Source organism: Hyperoodon ampullatus (assembly GCF_949752795.1).
Source record: "Hyperoodon ampullatus genome assembly, chromosome: 2".
Lineage (NCBI taxonomy): Eukaryota > Metazoa > Chordata > Mammalia > Artiodactyla > Ziphiidae > Hyperoodon > Hyperoodon ampullatus.
This window is the reverse complement of record NC_136915.1, coordinates 137,538,978-137,561,973: the sequence shown is the minus strand read 5'-3', so window position 1 is coordinate 137,561,973 and position 22,996 is coordinate 137,538,978. Positions and strand designations below refer to the sequence as shown.

Genomic DNA, 22,996 nt, shown 5'->3' with positions numbered 1-22,996 from the left:
CACTTATATGTGGAATCTAAAAAACAAAAAACCAGACGGATACAGAGAACAGACTGGTGGTTGCCAGCAGGGAGGGCAGGGTTGGAGGGTGGGCAAAATGGATGGGGGAGATCAGGAGGTATAAAACTTCCAGTTATAAAGTGAACAGGTCACAGGGATCCAATGTATGCCATGGGGAATACAGTCAATAATACTGCATTAACTTTGTATGGTGACAAACGGTAACTTTACTTATTGTTGTGATAAGTTTGTAAGGTATATAGACATTGAATCACTATGTTGTACACCTGAAACTAATATGTCAATTATATATCAATTAAACAAAAGACTGATTTATCAGCTCCTTGTTGGCCGCCTGCATATGTTTAAAACTAACCATAAGCTCTAATCCCCTTGCACTGCACACTCCAGCCATGCTAAAGCCTCTGAATCCTAAGTCATGCCGGTTTATTCACCCTGATGCCTCCACACTTGCCGTTTCCTGTCTGAAACTTTTTCTTCCACTCTCATCGCTCCACTTTGTACCTGGCTAAATCTGACTCAGGTTTCAACTTAGTATGGATGGTACCTCCAACAGAAGGCCTTCCCTAACAGTCCTGAGCCCATTTTGAGTAAGGATATTTGCTTTAAATACTTTAACTAGAACACCCACTATCCTCTAACCGTAACACATCTCATCCCATACTGTCTGATTTGTCTTAAGGCTGGACTTGCTTAACAGTAACTTTTAATTCCATATCTCCAGCTTAACAGTGCCTGGCACATAGTAGATGCTTAATAAGTGGTAAATGGGCATACGTGACTAATAAATATTTTCCAGGAACTTTTTCAATGAACAAGCAACCAAGTACATGGGAGCTGAATGACAAACAAGCAAAAATGTGCAAAGCTGGGGGGGAGTCAGTAAGTCCAGAGTGGAGATAATTCAGGTGTGGGCACTCCACATGGCAGGCAGGAGGGAAGTCCATTACGTACAGATGCTCTAGTTTATTCATCTTCCCCAGGCTGACCCACCCAGCCCCATCACCTCCAACTCCCCGAAGAAGCCCTGTAGCATTGACTGTGAGCTACCAGCTATAGGCATGCTGAGACATTTGTTATAAACATGCAGGTGCCTTTCATACATGCCTTCACAGACACTCCATCCCATTAGCCAAGTATGTACCCCATTAGCCAAGGCAAGACTCTCCCCTGGCAGACGAGTGGTCTCAAATGCGTCCTGGTTCTGCTAGGAGGCTGAGACAGTGACCCTCTGAAAGAATGCCTAATTCCAGGCTTCTAGCTTCCAGCTATGTGCACCTCACACCTCAGGTCCCTCAGGGTCTCAGTTTTGACAAGGAGGAATTACCAGTCCTGAAGTGGTCATCGATGTTGCCGACAAATACAGCTTCATAATCCTCAGGCCTCTTCAGGTTGGGTGGTCTCTCCTTGGGATCTGAGCCATACTCTCCATTAAACCTCTTTTTGTTGCTTACAATTATTTTCTTCTTGCTGTCGCCCTCAAGAAGACTGATGAAGAGCTGTACCACCCGCAAAGCAGCTTCCCGGAATGGCACCACTATCAGCACCTGTGGAGGGAGTGATGGGCAGCCTTGGAGGGGCACGGGGAAGGAAGGACAGCTCGAGGTGAGCCTGCTGGGGACCTAAGGAGCCCTCCGTTCCACAGCCCCTGGCCAAGGACCACATCCGTGTCACCCCCTTTACACAGGACCTGACTCAGTACTGAAGGCTGAGCATCTTTCCGACCCACAGCACCATGTCCTATGGACTTCAATCTCATGGCTCCTTGGGGTGGGGGGCGCAATTCTTAAGCAGAATGTAGAAATTTTTTTTGCGGTACGTGGGCCTCTCACTGTTGTGGCCTCTCCCGCTGCGGAGCACAGGCTCCGGACGCGCAGGCTCAGCGGCCATGGCTCACGGTCCCAGCCGCTCCGCGGCATGTGGGATCTTCCCGGACCGGGGCACGAACCCGTGTCCCCTGCATCGGCAGGCGGACTCTCAACCACTGCGCCACCAGGGAAGCCCAGAAATACTTTTTGAGGTAAGTCCATTAGCAAAAACCCAAGGGCATAAACACACAAAGCTCTTTGAGGACAAGAAATTTTACTCATTTCTGTCTCCCACAGAACTTAGTTCAGTATTTTGATCCGTAAGACCCAAGGAATATGCTGAACAAATGAATTAGATGTATTAAGTAGAGAATAAAGTTAGTAAGGAAAGGACTAAAGCATCATTACTTTTCTAGTACATTTCCTAGTACATTTTTCAGAAATGATGATAAAGGATTTCTGAAATAAGATGATATTTCAATGGGAAATATAGGATTCAGTTTTCCAAACATTTCCAAAAGTGCTTAATTTTAACTGTTGAGGAAAAAAAACAGAAGATGCTTAACAAATGATTACCTTCTAACTACTCTTGTGTAAACAATACAATCAATGGATATAACCCCAGTCAGATCAGGCAATTCACCAAATTCTGAATGTGATTCATGGGTAATCTACCTCATATTCTATTTTGCAATTCTAAATGGAAACAGATAATCTTATTATCCTGATGTTCAAGATTCTGAGATAGTTTCTCAGAAAGGCAACCAGCACAGCCAGAGGGGTGTAGTGATTCAGTTTGGTACAGTGCAGGGATGATGGATCAGTTTTGAAGAGGGCCAAGTTACTGTCCCGGCTGTCACACTAAGTAAGTGTCTAGGCTTTGGTTTCCCCAACTATCAAACAAGAGGGTTGGACTAAGAAATCTCTAAGAGCCATATCAGTATCAAAATCCTAAAATCCTATTAAGCCCAATGGGAAGAATCTAAGAAGATGAGGCTTCTTCAATATAGACACAGAGGCTAAGGGGTAAGGGGGTATGGGTGGCACAGTATCTAGCTCCAGCACATCATGAAAAATGTAGACAGAATTAAACGATGTAAGCTCCCAATCCACTGGAGCTTAGGCTTATGAGCCACATAAATATAATCATCACTTTAAGCAGTAATAAGGATACAATGCAAAAACAGGGATTTTGTTTTCCAAGGTTTACATATTTATGTGGCTTGGTGAAGAGAATCCTTGGTTCTAGTCCTGTCTCTGCTACTTTTTCCCTGGTTCTCTTTAGCAAGGTCCTCTACGAATCTGGGTCTCTGTCCACAGGTGTAATATGTAGGGATTGAATAAAAGGCTCCTTAAGGTCCCATCCAGCTCTGACAATCACAAAGAAGAGATTTATAGTGGAGTGTTACTTATGTAGGATCAGGGTTTAGCTTTAAGGAGAGAATTATCATGGAGGTACCTCCTACTCCAGTTTCCAGTTAGATCTGCTATTAGAGACAGTCCACTGAGCTGTCTGCAGCACTGCTGTGACATTACCTGGCCCATCTAATATGCTCATTCTTGGACTCATTCATTATTCCAATCATTAAAACATCTGAGAACCTGCTAAGTGCCAGGACCCATATGTTAGAGCCTTACAGCCTCCTTGAGGGCAAAGTTCTGCTGCTGCCACTCACCTTGGGCCTCGTTAGCCCTTGGTCCCTGAAGTCATCATCATCACCCAACCCAAGTTTCTGGCTTCGGCATCTGCTGTTGTTGGCAAGCACCTGGGCATTGGCTTTGAGAACGTGATTTATCACATGCAGGCAGTACACGTGGCGAATCTCTTCCCCTTTCTTCAGGGCAGTCCTTTCTGGGTAGAACAGGTCCCGGTAAGAATTCATAATTAAGAAGAGCTCTTTCTGGAGGGGTGTGAAGGGGCTACTTGAATTTGGGGGACCAGAGAGGAACTGGCTGTTGGTCTTGATCCAGGTGGATTCCAGAGGCTTCTGGAGATGAAGTGACTTTAAGTCAATGTCCTTTGGGGGTTTAAAGGTTTCCAACTGTTAAAACCTGGATGAAAAGACAAGCTGGCCCAGGATGGGCCACTGTGGGAGAAATGATCAAGAACTAAGTTAGAAATGAATTATAGTACCTTACATTCATATAGTGCTTTATAATTTACCAAGGCCTTTCACAACTTACAGATCCTCTCACTTTATCCTCACAACAACCTTACAAGCTAAACACTATAATGCTCTTCTTGCAGTTTAGGAAATGCTGAGGTTCAGAGCTTATAGGATTCAGACAAACAGAGGCGAACAGAGCTAAGGGTTAGAGCCCAAGGTTTCTGACTTTAGAAACCTTGTGAGCTCTTCACTAGATCAGTGGGTCACAAACTGTCCTGTGGACCACACTGTAGGAAGTCAAAATTTACTCTAGACAAAAGAAAAGGGGGCCCAACGGTCAAATAACTTCGGTAACCACCACAAAACCTAATCCCCCTCAGGGAGAGTCACATGCAGATCGGACACTAAAGGTTCTGCTGAGTCCTGTAACAAGGACTCCGTTCCACTTCGTTTGACCCAGAGTTTTCCAAATTTACTTGGACGTGGAACAAGGTTTTTGTTGTTGTTTTGGATTTTTTTTTTTTTGGAGACATATATTAGAATCAAAAAGAATAGTATTTTGTGGAATACCAGTTTGGGAATTTTTGCACTGTAACAAACTGCTGATCTTAGCAATAAAGAAAGGATGACCTCTGCAATAAAAAAGAATTAACTATTGATATATGCCAACAACTGGGATGAATCTCCAAGGAATTATGCTGCGTGAAAAAAGCCAACCTGTATGATTTTATTTATATAACGCTTTTGAAATAACAAAATTATAGAAATGGAGAACAGATTAGTGGTTACCAAGGGTTAGGAATGGGGGAAGGGAGGTGGGTGTGGTTATAAAATGGCACCAGGGAAGAGGAGGGATCTTTATGGTGCTGGAAATGCTCTGTATGTTGACTGTGGTGGTGGCCAGGGCAACCTACACGTGATAAAACAGTAGAGAACTAAATAACACAAAGGAGCAGGAGCAAAAGTGAGGAAATCTGAATAAGACAGGTAGGTTGTATCAGTGGAAATTTCCTACTTGTGATATTGTACTACAGTTTTGTAAGATGCTACCACTGGGGGAAACCGGGCAAAGGGCACATGGGATACCTTTGTATTATTTCTTACAACTGCATCTATAATTATTATCTCAATAAAAATTTCAATGAAACAAGGATGACCAATTCTTATGAATAGCATCAGTGGTGAAAAAAAAAATCACCGAAAAAAGAAGCAAAAACTGCTCCATACTGAATAATTTAGGTGTGAACTTATCTCAGATATTTCAAACAAATGAACAGCAGTAGCTACTGTCTGACTGAACACTTCGTACATGTCTTCCAGTAAACTAAATTACTTTATTTTGATGCAGGCATTACTGTCCCCCTCTAACAGATGAGAACAGTGAAGATTAAAAAGGTAGATTAACTTGCCTTAGGTCATGAGATAGCCCCTTGCAGACGTTGGTCTAAACCCTGGTGTACCTGTCTCCAAAGCATTCTTATCTTATTGGTCCCCACCTTCCAGCTTCCCAGTGCCTTTTCTAGCTATGCCTGTGCCTTACTGGGCTCTTCCAGTCTTCCTCTATCTTGCTCCCTATCAAGCCATCTGCCACGGGTGTGTATCATACATTCAGGGAGACCACTAAAACCCAAGACCACTGCTTTTCTCCATTTGTAACTGTGATGATGGAACAATGCTTACTTTTAGCTGGTGGGTAGTTTTGGGATTTGTGGCAACAGCCTGGATTTCTTTTTCTTTCAGTTCTTTGTTTACATGTTGTGCAAATGGATCTAATTCAGAAATAAAGAATATTAGAACACTTAGGGCAAATGACAGGGATTTTCCAGTCTTCCCCTGTGAATGACATCCTGTTTTCATGATGTTAACTCATCTTTTTCCCCATCAACTTTCCCCATCATTTATCCCAGTCCAGAGCTTAAAAGTTTCTGACAGGTTCATCTCCCTAAAGCATTTCTTTAATCACGTTATTCCCCACCTCAAAAACCTTTGAAGAAACTTCTTGGACTGAAATTCAACATACACCTCTAACCTACCTCTCTAATGTAATTTTTGAATTACGTGGCTCTCAAATTCTTCTGCCACTGTGGCTTTCCTTCCTTTAACTGAAAATTCTATCCTCTTGTTCACCGCATTTCTATATATCCAAATAGTATCCGTTGAATGTTACCCCCTGACTCACAGTAAGTAACTATTTCCCAAGAGCCTACTGTGTCAGGCACAGTTCTGGCTCCAAAGAAGCCATCTCTGGTCCCCTATAGACAGTCATCACTTTCTCTCAAGCGCCCCACCCTGCCCTCAGTTATCCACACCAACACATATATGTGCATGTCCTACCTCACCTAACTAGACTGCAAGATCCCTGAGGGCAGGTTCCATGTCTGATTTAACCTGCACTGGAAGACAAATATAAATGCTCAACACTCAACTGAGGTGAACAAATGATCAAAATGGCAGGGTCAGTGCTCTGCACTGGCCACCCAACCTTCTCTTCCAGCCCCACTCATGTAAGAAGCAAAGTTAAATGACCCATTCAGGGACCCAGGTAGTAAAACTTCAAATGCAGTGCACCTTATATTAAGACCTAAGATAAAGGTGAACGATAGGAAATAAGAATTCTAGGTGATAATATATCAGTACAGACCAAACAACCAGAGAAACTTTAGGATAGTCAAGCCTCCTAATGTTTCCTCCAGGGTTTTTTTTTTTTAACGTTTTTTGAGTTCAGAACGTGGTTTTTGCCCAAATTCTACCTGCTACTTCTTCCTCTTGTCTAGAATAGCTAACAGAACCAAATGAGGATTAAAATTTCAACTTCAGTGGCACAGCTGGTTGAAGAATGGCACTGGGACCAAAAAAGGCAGTCAGGACACAGAATGAGACCAACCTGACTTGCCCACCCAGGCACAGGCTAAGACACAGGACCTGAGAGACAGCAGAGCCCTGCCTCAGCCTACCACAGGCTTGTCTAAGTAACAGTCATGGGGACAGAGGCATGGCCCAGTGTTCTGTATCTTGACTTTGGCGATGACAATATAAATATACACATTTGTCAAAACTTATCGAATTATATACTTAAAATGGGTACACCTTGTTGAATGTAATTCATACCTCAATAAAGTTGATTTTAAAGTTAAATTAAAAAGTCGCCTATGGGGACTTTCCCAGTGGCACAGTGGTTAAGAATCCGCCTGCCGGGCTTCCCTGGTGGCGCAGTGGTTGAGAGTCCGCCTGCCGATGCAGGGGACACGGGTTCGTGCCCTGGTCCGGGAAGATCCCACATGCCGTGGAGCGGCTGGGCCTGTGAGCCATGGCCACTGAGCCTGCGTGTCCAGAGCCTGTGCTCCGCAACGGAAGAGGCCACAACAGTGGGAGGCCCGCGTACCGCAAAAAAAAAAAAAAAAAAAAAAAAAAAGAATCCACCTGCCAGTGCCGCGGAGCAACTAAGCCCATGCGCCACAACTACAGAGCCTGAGCTCTAGAGCCAGCGAGCCACAACTACTGAGCCCATGTGTCACAACTGCTGAGCCTGCGTGTCACAACTGCTGAAGCCCGTGTGCCTAGAGCCTGCGCTCCACAACAAGAGAAGCCACCACCGTGAGAAGACCACGCACTGCCACAAAGACCCAATGCAGCCAAAAATAAAGAGAGAGACTGGGGAGACAGGGTGGAGCTTTCTGGCTTCTGAGGTGCTTCCTAGTAATAAGGACCAATCAGATTAGCCACTGCCGGGTCTCACAAATCTGTAAAATTACTGCTCCAGTAAGGAAGAGCAAGTGAAGGATAGAGAGAAAAATGCAAAGTACTTTTCTCCTCTTTCTCTCCCTTCCCTGCTTGGGGAAAAAAATCAGAAGTCTTCCCCTGACCCCAGCTGTGGATCGTGAGCTTTGAGGAACTGGCCTTCCCTGCTATCATTGTTCAACTGTTTGTCCTCATGAACAGCCGCGCCCACTCGCAACACTGCCTAACCCTGAAAAACACAAAAGATCTCGGAGAAGCATTTCTTTCCAGCTCTACATCTAGCTGCTAAACTATCTGTTTCTATTACTGCTCATTCCAATAACAAGAGATTTAACAGGTATTAGACCACAACCACCCATACTAAGCACCAGCTGAATTCAAACAACATGAGCTGTGCTCTGACCTTGTGATGCTTTCAGAGAACAGTTGCCTCCTCTTTCCTCTTCGAGAAAGTTGGTTCCTAGGCTGAAGAATGACTCATGTTTTGCATCTGTAAACTCCTCTGGGGATTCCTCTGCTGTGCCAGGTGGCCCGTGCCCATCTTTTCCCTTAGGGTCAGCAGGTAAGGCCGCATCTGCAGTTTTGATAAAACATTTTGTGAAATTATTTACTACTCATAAATATAATTACACTTCTGTTGACAAATGAAATCTAATTCCTTAGGCTATCATTTACTTTTAAGCAAATTCAGGTAGAAGACATAAGTTTCAAAACTGAGCTTGACTGCTGACCTAGTACATGTAAAGATGTTCAAATCAGCGTTGATATAACAAATAACTAGAAAAAATGATTTCGTCATTTCTATCGAAGGGGTACTAATTAAATTACCACATATTATTTACAATGGAATACTATGTGATTAAGCTAATGTGAACCCAGTTACACACGTTATATCATTAAAGAAAAAAGTAACTTACAGAAATATATGAGGCCATTATGCACATACACACAAATATATATTCACTCATATATCCATAAAAAAGTAGTCTGGAAGGTTCTATAAAATGTTCAAGGTGTTCATCCCAGGGTGGAGGAGATATATGTTAACTATATCACCCTCTTAAATTTTTACAGGAAATATATATTACTTTTATAATTTAAAAAACCAAACTTTTCATTTTTAAAAACCTAAAACATGAAAGAAAACTGGAAAACCAACAAAATCAAAAAAGTCCCTAAGTCTGAGGCAACGATTTTTTTATCCAAGTACAAGTGATGAATGAAAACACTAAGAATGGTGTGTGACACCTTAAAGTATAGAAAAAAACACAGTAAGGCAAATAGGCATTAAGATAATAGAATATAAAAAGTTACCCAGATATATTCAGACAATGGACTACTATTCCAGTAATAAAAAGAAATGAATTACTCATATGAACTACACGGATGAGTCACAACAACATGAGGAGCCAAAGAAGCCACATGCAAAAGGGTACTTATTGTGTGCTTCCATTCATATGAATTTCTAGAATAGGAAACACTAATACATAGTGAAAGAAAGCATGTCAGTGGTTGCCTGATGCCAGGCCTGGGAAACTGACTGTAAAAGGACAAGAAGGAACTTTTTGCAGGTATTGGAAGTGTTCTGTATCTTGACTTTGGCGATGATAATATAGACAGACACATTTGTCAAAACTTATCAAATTACATACTTAAAATGGGTACACCTTGTTGAATGTAATTCATACTGCAATCAAGTTGATTTTAAAGTTAAATTAAAAAGTCACCTATGGGGACTTCCCTGGTGGCACAGTGGTTAAGAACTCGCCTGCTAATGCAGGGGACGTGGTTTCAAGCCCTAGTCTGGGAAGATCCCACATGCCGCAGAGCAACTAAGCCCGTGCGCCACAACTACAGAGCCTGTGCTCTAGAGCCCGTGAGCCACAACTACTGAGCCCATGTGCCACAACTACTGAAGCCCACGTGCCTAGAGCCCATGCTCCACAACAAGAGAAGCCACCACAGTGAGAAGCCGGCGCACCGCAACAAAGACACAATGCAGCCAGAAATAAATTAATTAATAATAATTTTTAAAAAACTAGTCACCTAGATGTCCGAGTGAGACAGAGTTCCTTTAAGCTTTCAATCCCAGCTCTTCTCTGAAGCCTCCCCTCATGCACCCTGGCAGCATGTGACCACTTTGCACCTCTTTAACACCTTATATTTATCGGTTCCATTCAGATTTGACGCTTGCAAAGTTTTGTATATTTTATGTCTATCTTCCACTAAACTTGGTTCCTCTAAGGCAGGAACAATAATCTCTTTCATAAATTGAGACCATTACAAAAACAGAATTATGTTCCCTTTCCTCTCAATCAGGGGAATTTGAAGTAGGATTGATGAAATCCTGGAAATCATAAGCAAAAATGTCATTTCTGCATTTTTATGGCCAGAGGGTCCTTCCTGTGTTTTCATCAGATTCTTGAAGATATCACAGAGCCCAACAATGTTAAGAATCTCTGCTTTGAATCCATGTGCTTTCACCCAGCTCTATGGTACAAGGCACCCTGCCCCTGGGGCAATCTGTCTGTGGTCCCTGCAAAGATGATAAACCCACATCAAAGACACTTACTCTTCTGCATGTCAGTAGACTCTACTGCCGTCTCTTCCTCCACAACGATGTCACTATCGCCGTCTTCAAGATTCATTTCTGCCTCATCTATAACACTGTCTTCTTCCTCTTCCTCCTCCTCATCTTCCTTGGAAACATCCTTTAACGTGGCAAGTAGTCTGTTGTAACCAGAAACTTGTTCTGGTTCACTCTATGCTTCACTTTCAGAACTTGAAGTATCTAAACCCTCTGACTAAAAGGAAAATGGGGATTTTAAAAACAAAAATTATATTGTTCTTGTTGCTACCCCACGACTATCATCAGGCCCACAGTGGAACCAAGTTCAGACTTTTCTAAATAAAAACTAGCTTTTCTGCAAATATGCAATCTCATCTATTCAACCAAATCTAGCACCAAATTTGTTTAAAACAGCTAATCTAGCTATGATTCTAGAAGCTCTTCCTCTTCTTTGAACTGCTAATGTACCACATGGGAAGACAGCAAACTAAACACATGGAGCTTTAGGTTATAAGGTGATCTAACCTATGTGTCAGACACTTGGCACCTTTAAAGGAGCAACAGGAAAACTTACAACAAAAAAGTGTACTTTATTTCTGAGTCTGGGGTAATGAAATAAGACCTTTGATGATTTTGCACTCTATTTTATGTTAAGTAAACATGACATTCCCTCTTAGGATTCACCAAGAGCCCTCTGGTAAGCCTCCTTAACAGGTTCTAACAGGCTAATCTCTCAGGACAGTTTCATACTTTATACTATATTAGTTATCACAATGGCATTTTAACAGACACCTGCACTTAAAACTAAGCAATATTACTAAAATATAGCTTACATCTAAAATCAAAAAGAGTGGAAATGTAGCCAAACTTTATTACCATATATAATCTTAAAAGTAACAGTCCAGAATCTACTATCATAAAGAAGGTATAAAGCATTACCAGTTGACAAGTCTGTGGTTTTGCTTCCTTTCTGGAAACCCTGAGAAGAAACAGGCAATGTTAAACTTTAACTACTAGTATGTAGCAATTAGGAAAAGTCTAATGATACAACTTTAAATGAACATGGCAGACTATACCGTTATAAATACATTATATCTATTGTCAAGTAAAAACTCCATATTGCATTTGGACAGGTTTTGTAAGGATATGCCAAATAGATAATAAGAGACGAATGAAAAAGTCTAACAAGACCACATGACAAATACTACAGTCACACAGTAACAGGCTCTCATCCAAAAGATGGGAAATTTTGGCAAATAAAAGCCGTCGGGGTTCACCTTTTCTAGCAAATTTCTTAAGTAGGCTATCCCGCTAACTGTTGATAAAGCAGCCCAAAGGGGTGGGATGAGCACTAAGATCATAAGTGAGAGTCTGGACACTTATAGAGGAACCCACAACTACCCAAACATTAGTTTCCTCATGGTCACCGAATACATAGGTGATGTCGAGGGTCCCAAGCAATTCTTTTCTTATTTTTTTTTTACTTATTTATTTATTTTTGCCTGCTATGGGTCTTCGTTGCTGCGCCCGGGCTTTCTCTAGTTGCGGCGAGCGGTGGCTTCTCTTGTTGCGGAGCAGGGGCTCTAGGCTCGCGGGCATCAGTAGTTGCACCACGCTGGCTCAGCTGTTGTGGCTCGCGGGCTCTAGACTGCAGGCTCAATAGTTGTGGCGCACGGGCTTACTTGCACCGCGGCACGTGGGATCTTCCCGGACCAGGGCTCGAACCCCTGTCCCCTCCGTTGCCAGGCGGATTCTTAACCACTGCGCCACCAGGGAAGCCCCCAAGCAATTCTTTAAAAACATACAGAACGAAAACAAGCTTATAAAATCTCTGCCCAGTCGCCACACAGGAGGCGTGCCGTCTAGCATAAAACTACAGGCTCAACAAAGGGTAGGAAGACCGGTGAAGAACCCCATCTCAGGCGGGAAGCCGCCAGGATCCCCGGGCGAGCTAGGCCGGCGCCGGGGCAGCGTGGGACGCGGCGGGAGCTGCCCTGTCACTACCCCCGGGGCACCGGCGGACCAAACGCGGGGACACGCGGGCTCCCACCGGGAAAGGACGCCGGCAGCGCCGGTCCCAGCCTTGCCTCTCCATACGTGTCATAGAAGGGATGCTCCTCGCCGAAATCCCTTAGATGCTGCTTCTGCTTTTTAGTTAGGGAGCTGAGCAGCTGGCTCTGGCTCCGGCTCCGGCTCCGGCTCCGGCTCCCGCGTTTGCCCATGGGGAAGACAGCAAGTCAGCCAAACCTCCAAGAATCGCGTTTTGCCCCCGGAAGTAGTCTCGTCAACCCACTCACGCGGGCTTGCCAACGGCGCTTTACGGCGGAAGCAGGGTGCCATAAAGCAGACCCGCTTTACGTCGCGCTTGTACGACAGGCGTTAGAACTTCCTGTTTCCCATTCTGCCCCCTAGCGAGGCTCTTTGGAAGCACGTGCACGCATGCGCAGCTTTTCTCTGAGCCCCATAAGGAAGGAAGGCAGGCAGGCAGGGAGGCTTCGGGCTTCCCCAGGTGGGTAAATGGGTGGGTGTACTTTGTGCGTCTGTTTTGGCTGTGAGAATCAGCCTGCATAAACGTGTAGTGACTGAGATGGTTGAATGCAGTGCCTTTATATTATGCCATAATACAAATACCAACTAACATTTAAGGCTGCCGGTGCATCTCAATTCATCCTCACAACAACAGTAAACAAATAGGCCTTGTTAATAAGCCTGATATTGGAGATGAGAAAGCTGATGCTTACAAAAGGTTACATACACACTAACAAGAGAGGAGATGGAAACCTAATTCTCTCTGATGCGACCACAGGCTTTTCCCACTAGGATCTGCCCCATGCGTGTGCCATGTGAAGAATGGGGACGCAAGGCTGAGATGCCCGCCCTTACCCTACCCCCTCATTTTCTGAAAGGATTGCAAGGGCCCTTGGTAACAAATCTGTTCTGGCATTTTTCATGTTATAAACGCAAAAACACATCCAGAGAGGTAAAGTGACTTTCCTAAATCACCCGGAGAGTCGATGTTAGAGAAAGCAGTAAAACTCAATCAAGTGTCTCAAAACTGATTTGGGGCAAAGTGGGATGGAAAACTTTTAAAGGGTAAGTAACTTTTCTATATCTGGGTCGTGGTGGTGGTTACACCTTGTATACAATTACCGAAATTAATCAAACTGTACCTTTAAATTTGGTACCTTTTAATGCAAGTAAATAATAACCTCAATAAACAAAGAGGTAAAAACAGCGCAACTGGACTTAATACTCTAGAGACAGGCAGAGTGTGCAGGGATACTTAAAAACCACAGGATAGGGCTTCCCTGGTGGCGCAGTGGTTGAGAGTCCGCCTGCCGATGCAGGGACACGGGTTCGTGCCCCAGGTCTGGGAAGATCCCACATGCCGCGGAGCGGCTAAGCCCGTGAGCCATGGCCGCTGAGCCTGCGCGTCCGGAGCCTGGGCTCCGCAACGGGAGAGGCCACAACAGCGAGAGGCCCGCGTACCGAAAAAACAAAACAAAACAAAAACCACAGCATAAACACAGAGACACTTTGTTTCTAATAGTAACTTACAATGTCAATCATAAACCACAGAATTCACCTGAATATTTAAGGTAAAATAGGAGCCATCAAAGATAGTGTTCACTGCCTCTGCTATTAGACGAGCGTCTGTGAGAGAATTGGACCTTTGTCCAATACCATGTCACACCTATACACGTCGCACTACAACTATTCAAATCCTAGTTTTCTCCTTCTGGGGACCATCTACTCCTAATTAGATTCTGGGACCTTAGGGTGGGGGAGGGAGGCAAGGGGAGGGAGGATCAAGAAAATATGCAAAACAGCAGGTGGTGCCAGCAGGTGGCCCAGCCAAGGAACCCAGAAACAAACACACAGCTGTCTTCTGTCTCATTTCAACATAAAAAGTACAGTCACTTACGTAAACAAAAGGCTGCTTGCAAATCTCATCATACATACTAAGGCACTAACCACAGTATAACCTGGCTATGACAATAAAGTCATACAATGTTTTGTCTCCTCCCACCCTATTCCAAGTGCCCCAGCTTCCCTCCCCAGAGGCAACCAGTTTCTTGGTGTTCTTCCAGAGATCTGCTCTAAAAAGCTATACTCTTGAGCACTTGATGTGACTCTTTACTCTCTCCTGCTTTCCATGGCATTGTAGTCCTATGGACAGGTCTAGACTGTTCCCAGGTTCAGACACAACTGTGCCCTAGCTCCACCCAAGTGGTCTCATCATTGGCTCACTGAGCCCGCTTCTGAAAATATTTATATTAGCCTTTGACAACAGAAAAGGGGATGCTTTGTGAAATTTTAAAATGAGAGTTCAGAATTTAAACATATTTTTCATGCCTCCAGTGAAAGTTCTCTTGGTAAAACCCACACAAAGAAGATGCATGTGTCAACTAGTGAAGGCCCTGGGAAAATCGTAATAAAGGCAAAATTTGTTCTTCCCTTTCTTCTTCTCACGCTCAGCCCTTCCTTTTCCCTCCTGCAGGGTTTTCTTTGCCCTTTGCCCTCAAGGACTCATTATTTTCAGGGGTAAAAACAATCCAGGAAATAATCTTTTATACTAGTTTGTAAAGAGAGGCTGATGAATTAATGTTACTTGGGTATTTCAATTCGGGGAGACTCCCTAGGATAACGATCTCAAGGGGTGGGAGGGCGGTGGCTGTCCCTTAACCCAAGATGGTCAGAGTGTTCAGAAAAGTGTTAGTTTTTCTTTATTAAAAACTTTTTCTTTGGAAAATTTCAAGTATATACAAAAGTAGACAAAACAGTATAATGCACTCCCATGTTCCCATCCCTCGGCTTCAATGCAAGGCCATCTTGTTTCATTTATATGCCCACCCACTACCCCTAACTCCCGCCCCTGTATTATTTTTGAAGCAAATCCCAGACATTGTATTATCTTATCTGTAAATATTTATTTCTAAATATCTAAAAGATAAGGGTTCTTTCTTTAACATAGCTACAATGGCACTATTTCACCTAAAAAAAAGATGATAATTATTTAATATCATCATGTAACCAGTCAGTATTCAGATTTCTGATTGTCTCATAAATGTCGTCTTTTTTTTTACACTGTTAGTTGAACATGTTCTGCTGTTCTCTGTTTCTCGCGAATACATTGTGGGATTTAGAACTTTGATCAGATTTCATGATAGCTGATATTTTATACTTCCATCAGGAGGCGTACACCGTCTGGTTGCCTTTCATTTTGTGATGTTACCAGTCATTGGTAGTCAATGTCTAAATTCGTTAATTCATTAGAGGTCACATTCTAATTGTATCATGAGGTGATATTCTAATTCTATCATTTCTTCTTCACTTACTTGCTGGACTATTTCTATGAAAGCAAGCTTTTCCTTCCCCTAAATTTTGCTTACCCAGTGGTACTGTTTGTCTAGGAAAAGCAGAAGAAATGCTTAATTCTCTCCCTTCATTTACTAATTTTCAACACAAGGAGTCAATTCACTGGATCTTCTAATGTTGACCAATCAAGTTTTTTTTTTAATTTTTAGTATCATTATGAACTCATGGAATTATACAAATTGATGTGTTTTAATCCCTTGCAGATATTATGGTGTACATGATTGGAAAGAGCTTATTTGACATATAGTGATGTATTTGAAAAGACAAACTATGTCCTAATACAAACCACAGAAAGTAAACAGGAGTCTATCTGAGATTCTCAACAGAGCAGGAATGGGAAGGTGGGGAAGGAGCACAATTTGAGGATACAGATCAGATGCTGGGGAAGTTTGAGTTTTGAAACTTATGTGATAATATAAGTGGTAACAAGGGCACATGTGTTCAAGATATGTTGACAGGGAGCCATAAATAATCCAAAGGTATGGCTCTCTAATTATGAAAGCTCTGACACCTCAGCTACTGATTTGGGAAGATTATGGGGAAGGTGTGTGTGCACCCACACATCTGTCTCCTCCTAGATGCCTCAAATCAGACAGTCTCCTCCACCACATGTATGCATACACGTCTGTATACACCCCAAAGCCATCCAGCCTCTTCCTGAGAGTGCTGGTAGAAATCAGTCTCTCGCTACCAGTATAATGAAATGAGCTTGTTTATTCATTAAAAAAATGTTCTAAACACCATGTGCCAGGTGCTGTGCTAGTAGCTGAGGCTGGGGGAAAGAATAAGATCCATTCCAGCCTCTCCAAGGAGCTCTCAGCCTCATCCAGGTATGGATAAGTATGCAGACTATTACGATACACTGTGATAAATGCTAAACTGATAGATGCTGGGTGCTAAGGAAGCAGCTCAGTCAGGGTTTTGGTGCTGCTGGGGGTTGGGGGCCGGGGAGCAGGGTCATCTGCTGCCTTTGAGCGTTTGTCAGCCTGTCACGCTCATTGAACATCGGTATTGAACTTGAGATTAATCTAGATTGTAGATTTTAGGCTGTATGAGTTGTTTCAGCTGACTTCATGAACAGCATGTGTGTGTGTTCAAGACAGGGTATGAGGGATATAGGGCAACAGGAAATTAGAGAGCTGGGTAGTCATCGGATTCCACAGTGTTTATTGTGTAAGGAGCAATGAGCTTTCTAGGTGGAGCATGTTTTAGATAACGAGATTATGTCTGAAAAGAGAAAAGCTTTGTAGTGCATTTCAATGCACTCTACATAACTTGAAAATGTAAAACACTATTATATATAGTGCCTACCCTTTCTATTCATCTGTACCCAGAAGAACTATCCATTGTCAAACCCAGAGCCTGGCATAGAGTGACCTGTAATAATTATGTTTCCTCAAGCTTATCAGAGGTTGTTTTATATTAGGCCTAGCCTAAAACTGAAATATTTTATCAGATTATATTCATCTGACTGAGAACAAGGCTAAAATGCTACACTAGAGGGGATAAAGTTTTACCTCCCTCTCTCTAGTGGAATGTTGGTGTAACTACATTCTGTTTTTCACATTTTTCTGGCAGAGGCTTAGCAGGCAAACCTTCATTCATTTATCAAACATTTTCTAAACAGTTACCGTGTTCCTGTCATAATGTTAGGCATTAATGATTTAAAAAGCTCAGACCTCAGGCTTTCCCCTTGAAAGACCTCATAGTCTAATTGGGGGAGACAAAGCAATTAACAAATAATTATGTTGTCATGGGCTAGATTAGAAGGGTGTCTACAAAGGGTTTTAGGAACCCAGAAGATAAAGAAGCTCCTCTTGCTGTGGAGGAGAGAGGAAAGGTCATGGGGAGTTGCACAGAGGATGCACTGAGTCAGGGTTTCCTGGGAAAGAAGGTTCCAGGGAGAGGGAATAGCATGAGCAAGGTGGAAAGATGTGTTTGGAGAACTGTCTGTGGACCCTGTTGCTGAGGTGGGTGGCTGGGAGTAGAGAGGTTGGAGAGACAGACAGGTGAGGATTCAGCCCACTAAAGGCCTTGCATGCCTTGCTGAGGCATTGAGGCCCAATCCCATGTAAGGTGAGGAACGCTTAAAGGATTTCAAGCAAGGGGGTTATGTGAACCGATTTGGACTTCAGCGAAATCACGGTGATGTCTGTACGGGTGACAAGGACATTAAATCTTCCTTTCCGACGCCTTCCTGGAGCAGCCGATTCGCTACTGATGCTGCCCACCTCCAAAAGACTTTGGAGACTTTTTCATGTTTTTTTTGTTTTTTGTTTTGGTACGTGGGCCTCTCACTGTTGTGGCCTCTCCCGTTGCGGAGCACAGGCTCCGGACGCGCAGGCTCAGCGGCCATGGCTCACGGGCCCAGCCGCTTCGCGGCACGTGGGATCTTCCCGGACTGGGGCACGAACCCGCGTCCCCTGTATCGGCAGGCGGACTCTCAACCACTGCGCCACCAGGGAAGCCCTTTTTCATGTTTTTACCAAGGGCTTCCTCCCACTTCTCAACATTTCTTGAAGCTAGTATTTCAAGTCTCTCCTGATAGAATTATTCTCAGTTGAGACTGGAGTGAATTCACTTTGTGAAATCCACGCCATCCATGCTAGTTCCTGTGTGGGGCGTGGATACAACATGAGGGGATCATAGGGGCCAAGCTAATGGGCCCTGCTCCCCATCGCTGTTAACTGCTTCTGTTCTCCCTCCGTTCCTGTGGCTCAGAGACCCTTTTATCCATCTTGACAGATACTAAATGATCGTCTGGGTCAATGCTGCCTTAATGAGAACATTTGTGCATTCTCACAAGGTAAAGTTTCCTTCCCTGTCATTTTGATGACTGATAATGCTACTGTAAATGTATTTGGTTTTTTGAAGCTCAGAGGGTATTAATATGTTGGAGCACTATGTAAACTTAAAGAAGTCATAAACAGAATTTATTACTTTGGTATATCAAAAAAAAGTAATGTCAAGATCATTCAAATCACACATTAAATTTGAGGTTTCTATTAGACATCTAAGTGAAGAGGTCCTGGAGGCAGTCAAATATGCATGCACATCTGGGATTCAGGGGAGAGTCCAGGATGCCCAAATGGGAGTGGTCAGCATATGAATGAGACTGAATGAGATCACGACGTGTAAATACAGAGAAGGAGCCTGAGAACCGAACCCTGGGGGCTTGTAAATTTCAGGGGCTGGGGGGGCGATGAAGAAGAACCAGCAAGGTGATGGAGAAGGAGAAGCCATTTGGGGAGCAGGAAAGCTGATATCTTCTCCCATTTACTGATCAATCCGTCTCAGGAAAGGCAGGTTTACAAAGGGCTTAAGACTGAGGGTATTGGACTCAGTTGGATCTGGATTCAAATCTCCATCACAGTAAGTACAAAATGAGTTTACACTTCATATATGCCACTGGAACTAGTATAGGACCTGGAGGGTATTTGTTCAGTAATCACTGATTGCGCATTACTGTACACTGGGCATATATTGAGTGGCAAGGGAGTTTATGAGAAAGAATAAAACAGAGGCCCTGGCCTCAGGGAGCTCAGAGTCCTGAGGGAAGGAGGAGTCCTAGAAGCCGATGATTGTCCATGACATCACAACATGGTAAATTCTTGAATGAAAGTAAGAGCCATGCACCGAGAGAACAGAGGTGGAGTGATTAATCCAGCCTGCGAAGGCCTGACTTAAATGTGATGGGTTTTTTTTTTTTAGCATTCACCTTTTACATGCCATTTTGCCCATAAAATTCATGACTTTTCTGAGCACCACCAGTTAACCTACATGACAGTTTATGAGAATGCTTTTCTTTAGGAGAAAAGAAGTGGGGGAAAAGATCCTCAGGATATAGACTACGGTCCTACATTTAAAAAAATGAAGTTAAGAATTACCATCTTGAATGAAAGTGAATCTATAATTGCCTCTTAGCTCAAATTGACAGCAGCTGCTATGTTCTCCGACTTTTGACTGTTAGCAAATCACTCCCTGGTGTGGTTCTCCCATCACAGGCTTAACTGCCCAGCCTGTTACATCTTGTGTGGGAGGCTTCAGTGATCGATCTTAATCTTTTTCCTTGGGCGCTGATTTACCTTCCATTTTGGGGGCAGCTTTTCTTATTCAGATAGTGAAGCCCCAAGAATGTCAGCCTTTCCCATATTGAACAACCATACATTTCTCATGAAGAAGATTTCCAGCATCTTCTTGTGGTTTTTATTTCTCCTTGTTTTCCTCTCTGTGCATTTATTCTGACTAGAACTAAAAATTTTAGAAATAAAGTTTGCAGCTAAAGATGTCCTTCATGAGTTTACCATAAATTCTTGCACTGAAAATTCCACAAAGGCAGATTGCAAAGCTGCTTGTAAGTCAGTGTTGAAGGCGGACTACCTTCATTCTGCAGACTTAGAACTCCTCCAGCTCTGCCTGAAGAGGGGATTGTGGAGCCAGATGAATGTTTGGATCATTGTGTCCTCCAATCCTAAAGTAACTGTACTGTAGTCTCTTTGATGGCTGGGGTGGATGACAGTGAATGTATCTGGGACAAGGCAGGAAAAGAGATGAGGGCAGCATGGGTAAGTGTTGAGCACTGTCAGCTGGGATCCAAGGAGGACATTCTCTTCAACCAGCCAGGAATATACCCAGGAACCAGTGTTTGTTCTTCCCAAAACAAAAAGACCATGAAGACTCATTAAAAGAAAATAAAATTAGACAATTGTGTAGCCCTGATTCAAAAATGAAGAAAACACTAGCTTTTTCTCTTAGAAAAGATAGTTAAGGTTTATTTCCCTTGAAGGGTATATATTATTTGAAGAATAACTGCTCTTCAAAGTTGTCCCTGTACTTCAGCCTTTAACTAAAGGGACCAAGTCTCTTTTAAAGTTGGAATCCCAACGACACTGAGTACAATGGACTGAATATTTGTGTCCCCATGCCCCATTGCCAAATTCATATGTCAAAATCCTAACCCCCAATGTGATGGTAGCAGGAGCTGGGGCCTCTGGCAAGTGATTCGGTCATGAGGGTGGAGCCCTCATGAATGGGATTAGTGCCCTTATGAAAAGGACTCCAGAGAGCAACCTCGTCTCTTCCACCATGGGAGGACACAGCAAGAAGATGGCCTTCTAAGAACTTAGAAGTTGGTCTTCACCAGGCACCAAATCTTCTTGGAATTCCCAGCCTCCATAACTGTGAGAAATAAATATCTGTTGTTTATAAGCCACCCAGTCTATGGTACTTTGTTATAGCAGCCCAAATGGACTAAGACACCAAGTTTCTCCAAGAGTAGATTAGCAAGGAGTTCAGTCTTCCTTCTGGTTTGGCCAAGTCTCTCAATGATGTTGACCCAGTCCAAAGGGTCAGTCCTGGTTACATTCATCAGCAGTCACTGCTGAAGCCTGGCTGTGCTCCAGGGGGCAAGAGCAGACATTCTCCCCAGCCCTCCCTGTGCCCTCCCAACTCCCCCCAATTTGTTATACTCAGTCTCAGGCATGCCACTAGCTCCCAGTGGTATAGCTCTTTAGGGTCCGAGTTCTTCACTTGATGAGTGCATGGCCATTTCCCTTGGCACACCCATAGTGTCAAGGCAGGTGGGTTGGAAGGAGGCTTCAGCATCAGCCTCATGCCGTTCCCAGAGCCAACTCACCCCTATGATGGGCTCCAGGCCCTAGGTCACTACTGTCTTACGGTGAAGGTCATTTCAGTGGCCTTGTCACAACTGTCTGTCATTGAGCCTTGTCAGGACCCCTCTAGTTCATCTGACATGTTCTGGTGACTCTGAATCTCAAAGAGACTAGATCTACAAAGCTCAATGTGAGCCATTATTGTTGTTGAGCATCATTTTCTGTCTAAGCATAAGTTCCTATTAAATTAAACTGAATGAAATAGGAAGGTGGGGAGGAGTTGACTCTGCCACTCGCAGATGAGTGTGTGTGTGTGTGTGTGTGTGTGTGTGTGTGTATGTTGTGGGGGGAGGAACAGGCTATAAAGACCTGAAAGCACATTCTACTGGGGTCCAGGACTCTAATTTTCCTTCTTGTGATTTCCTAAGAGAATCTAGGGTAGGACAATACCAAGGTGTTGAAGACAGATGTGGGGTGACAGGGAAATTTTATAACCTCTAGCCGTCATCAGAGTCAACTGTCTAAAATTCTTGAACCTTCAGCCAGTTTGGGCAGAGGCCTTGCACTGCCAGTAGTAACAACATAGAGCACTTCTGTAAGTTTTTACAATCACGTGACAGGCCAGATAAAAATCATACAGTAGGTATGCCAGGAAACCCAGAGAGAGCTGCTAAGAGCCCTGGGAATCCAGAGAGAGGCAGACATGCTTCTCTGGTCTATCACAAACATCAATTTTTCACAACCCAATTAGCAATGCTGAGTATCTCCTCTATGCTACACCTTTAGGGAATGGAATGCGCTGGCTCTTCCTGTGCAAGAGTTGATCACCTCCTTGGGGAAAGCAGAAGGATGCACTCCTAGAAATAAATAATTAAGACAACAGACTCTGGACAAGGCCCCTGGGCGTGACCTTTAGCTACCCTGGTTACCACTGTATGACCAGCTACCTTCAGAAGGAAATGCTATATACCTCCCACATGGCCACTCTACATAGCAACAACCTGATTCCTGGCATTAAGGAAGAGTTTGCTCCTAGTGGTCAGGGCGTTTGGGTTGAGAAGTGAGATGGCAGCAGCTGGCACCCCTTCTGTCCGTTGCAGAGCTAGGGTAGACCATTTATCAAAAGGCTTTACTCCAGGCTTTACCATTCATCAAGAAGGCACAGACATCTCCCAGGAGAGGGTGTCTACTGTGCCGGGAGAGCCGGGTGCCTTGTTGTAGTGAAAAACCATCTGAACAAATAAAAAGACAAGGCTAAGTCAGGGTAGGTGGGAGCAGACACGGGCGGGCAGGGACATCTACCCTCGTATTGGATTAGAAGAGGTTGGCCATCTCCTGGGAGAGTGAGGTAGGTATTTCTTACAAAAAGCAAAGTCCCCCAGTTTCCTACAGGGCTATGAGCAAAAGTGCTGTTAATTATGTTAATTACAATAACAGAGCACTTCAGTTCTCAGGAGAGCTTTTCATCTTCAAAGGGACTCCAGGACGGAGCATTACCAGTTGACATGAAAGTCTCTGGAGTTTCAGAACTGAAGTCTGAAGTCCGAGGGGCCCTAGCTGTGTGGGACAGGCAATGCCCAAGGAATTCTCTTGCTTCAGGGTGGGGAGCAGGTCAAGGCAGGGTTATGTGTCCAGAAACTGGCCCTTGCCTCCCTGAAATTGGAGAGGCAGGGGGATGGAGTGTCAGCCTCAGTCCAGTCCAACCAAGCCCTGCCCCCTATATTGGGGTTGCCAGATAAGTTCAGTTAAATTTGAATTTCA

The 22,996-nt window shown here is 43.8% G+C and overlaps 3 pseudogenes across 3 annotated transcripts in view; 2 read left to right on the top strand and 1 right to left on the bottom strand.

The window, feature by feature from the left end:
• The window catches only part of LOC307066860 (U3 small nucleolar RNA-associated protein 25 homolog), a 28,099-nt pseudogene extending 15,515 nt beyond the window's left edge, over nt 1-12,584 (bottom strand). Inside the window, exons 1-7 of the transcript in view lie at nt 12,342-12,584; nt 11,184-11,223; nt 10,248-10,479; nt 8,079-8,249; nt 5,618-5,706; nt 3,506-3,916; nt 1,349-1,568 (exon numbers count right to left, since the gene is read on the bottom strand). The product of the transcript in view is annotated as a U3 small nucleolar RNA-associated protein 25 homolog (transcript). The remainder of the gene's footprint in view (nt 1-1,348; nt 1,569-3,505; nt 3,917-5,617; nt 5,707-8,078; nt 8,250-10,247; nt 10,480-11,183; nt 11,224-12,341) is intronic.
• Nucleotides 1-22,996, top strand: part of LOC307065619 (centrosomal protein of 78 kDa-like) — a 203,874-nt pseudogene that overhangs the window by 113,893 nt on the left and 66,985 nt on the right. The gene's annotated exons all lie outside the window — the stretch shown is intronic.
• LOC307048610 (centrosomal protein of 78 kDa-like) overlaps nt 1-22,996 on the top strand; it is a 148,507-nt pseudogene that overhangs the window by 78,133 nt on the left and 47,378 nt on the right. The gene's annotated exons all lie outside the window — the stretch shown is intronic.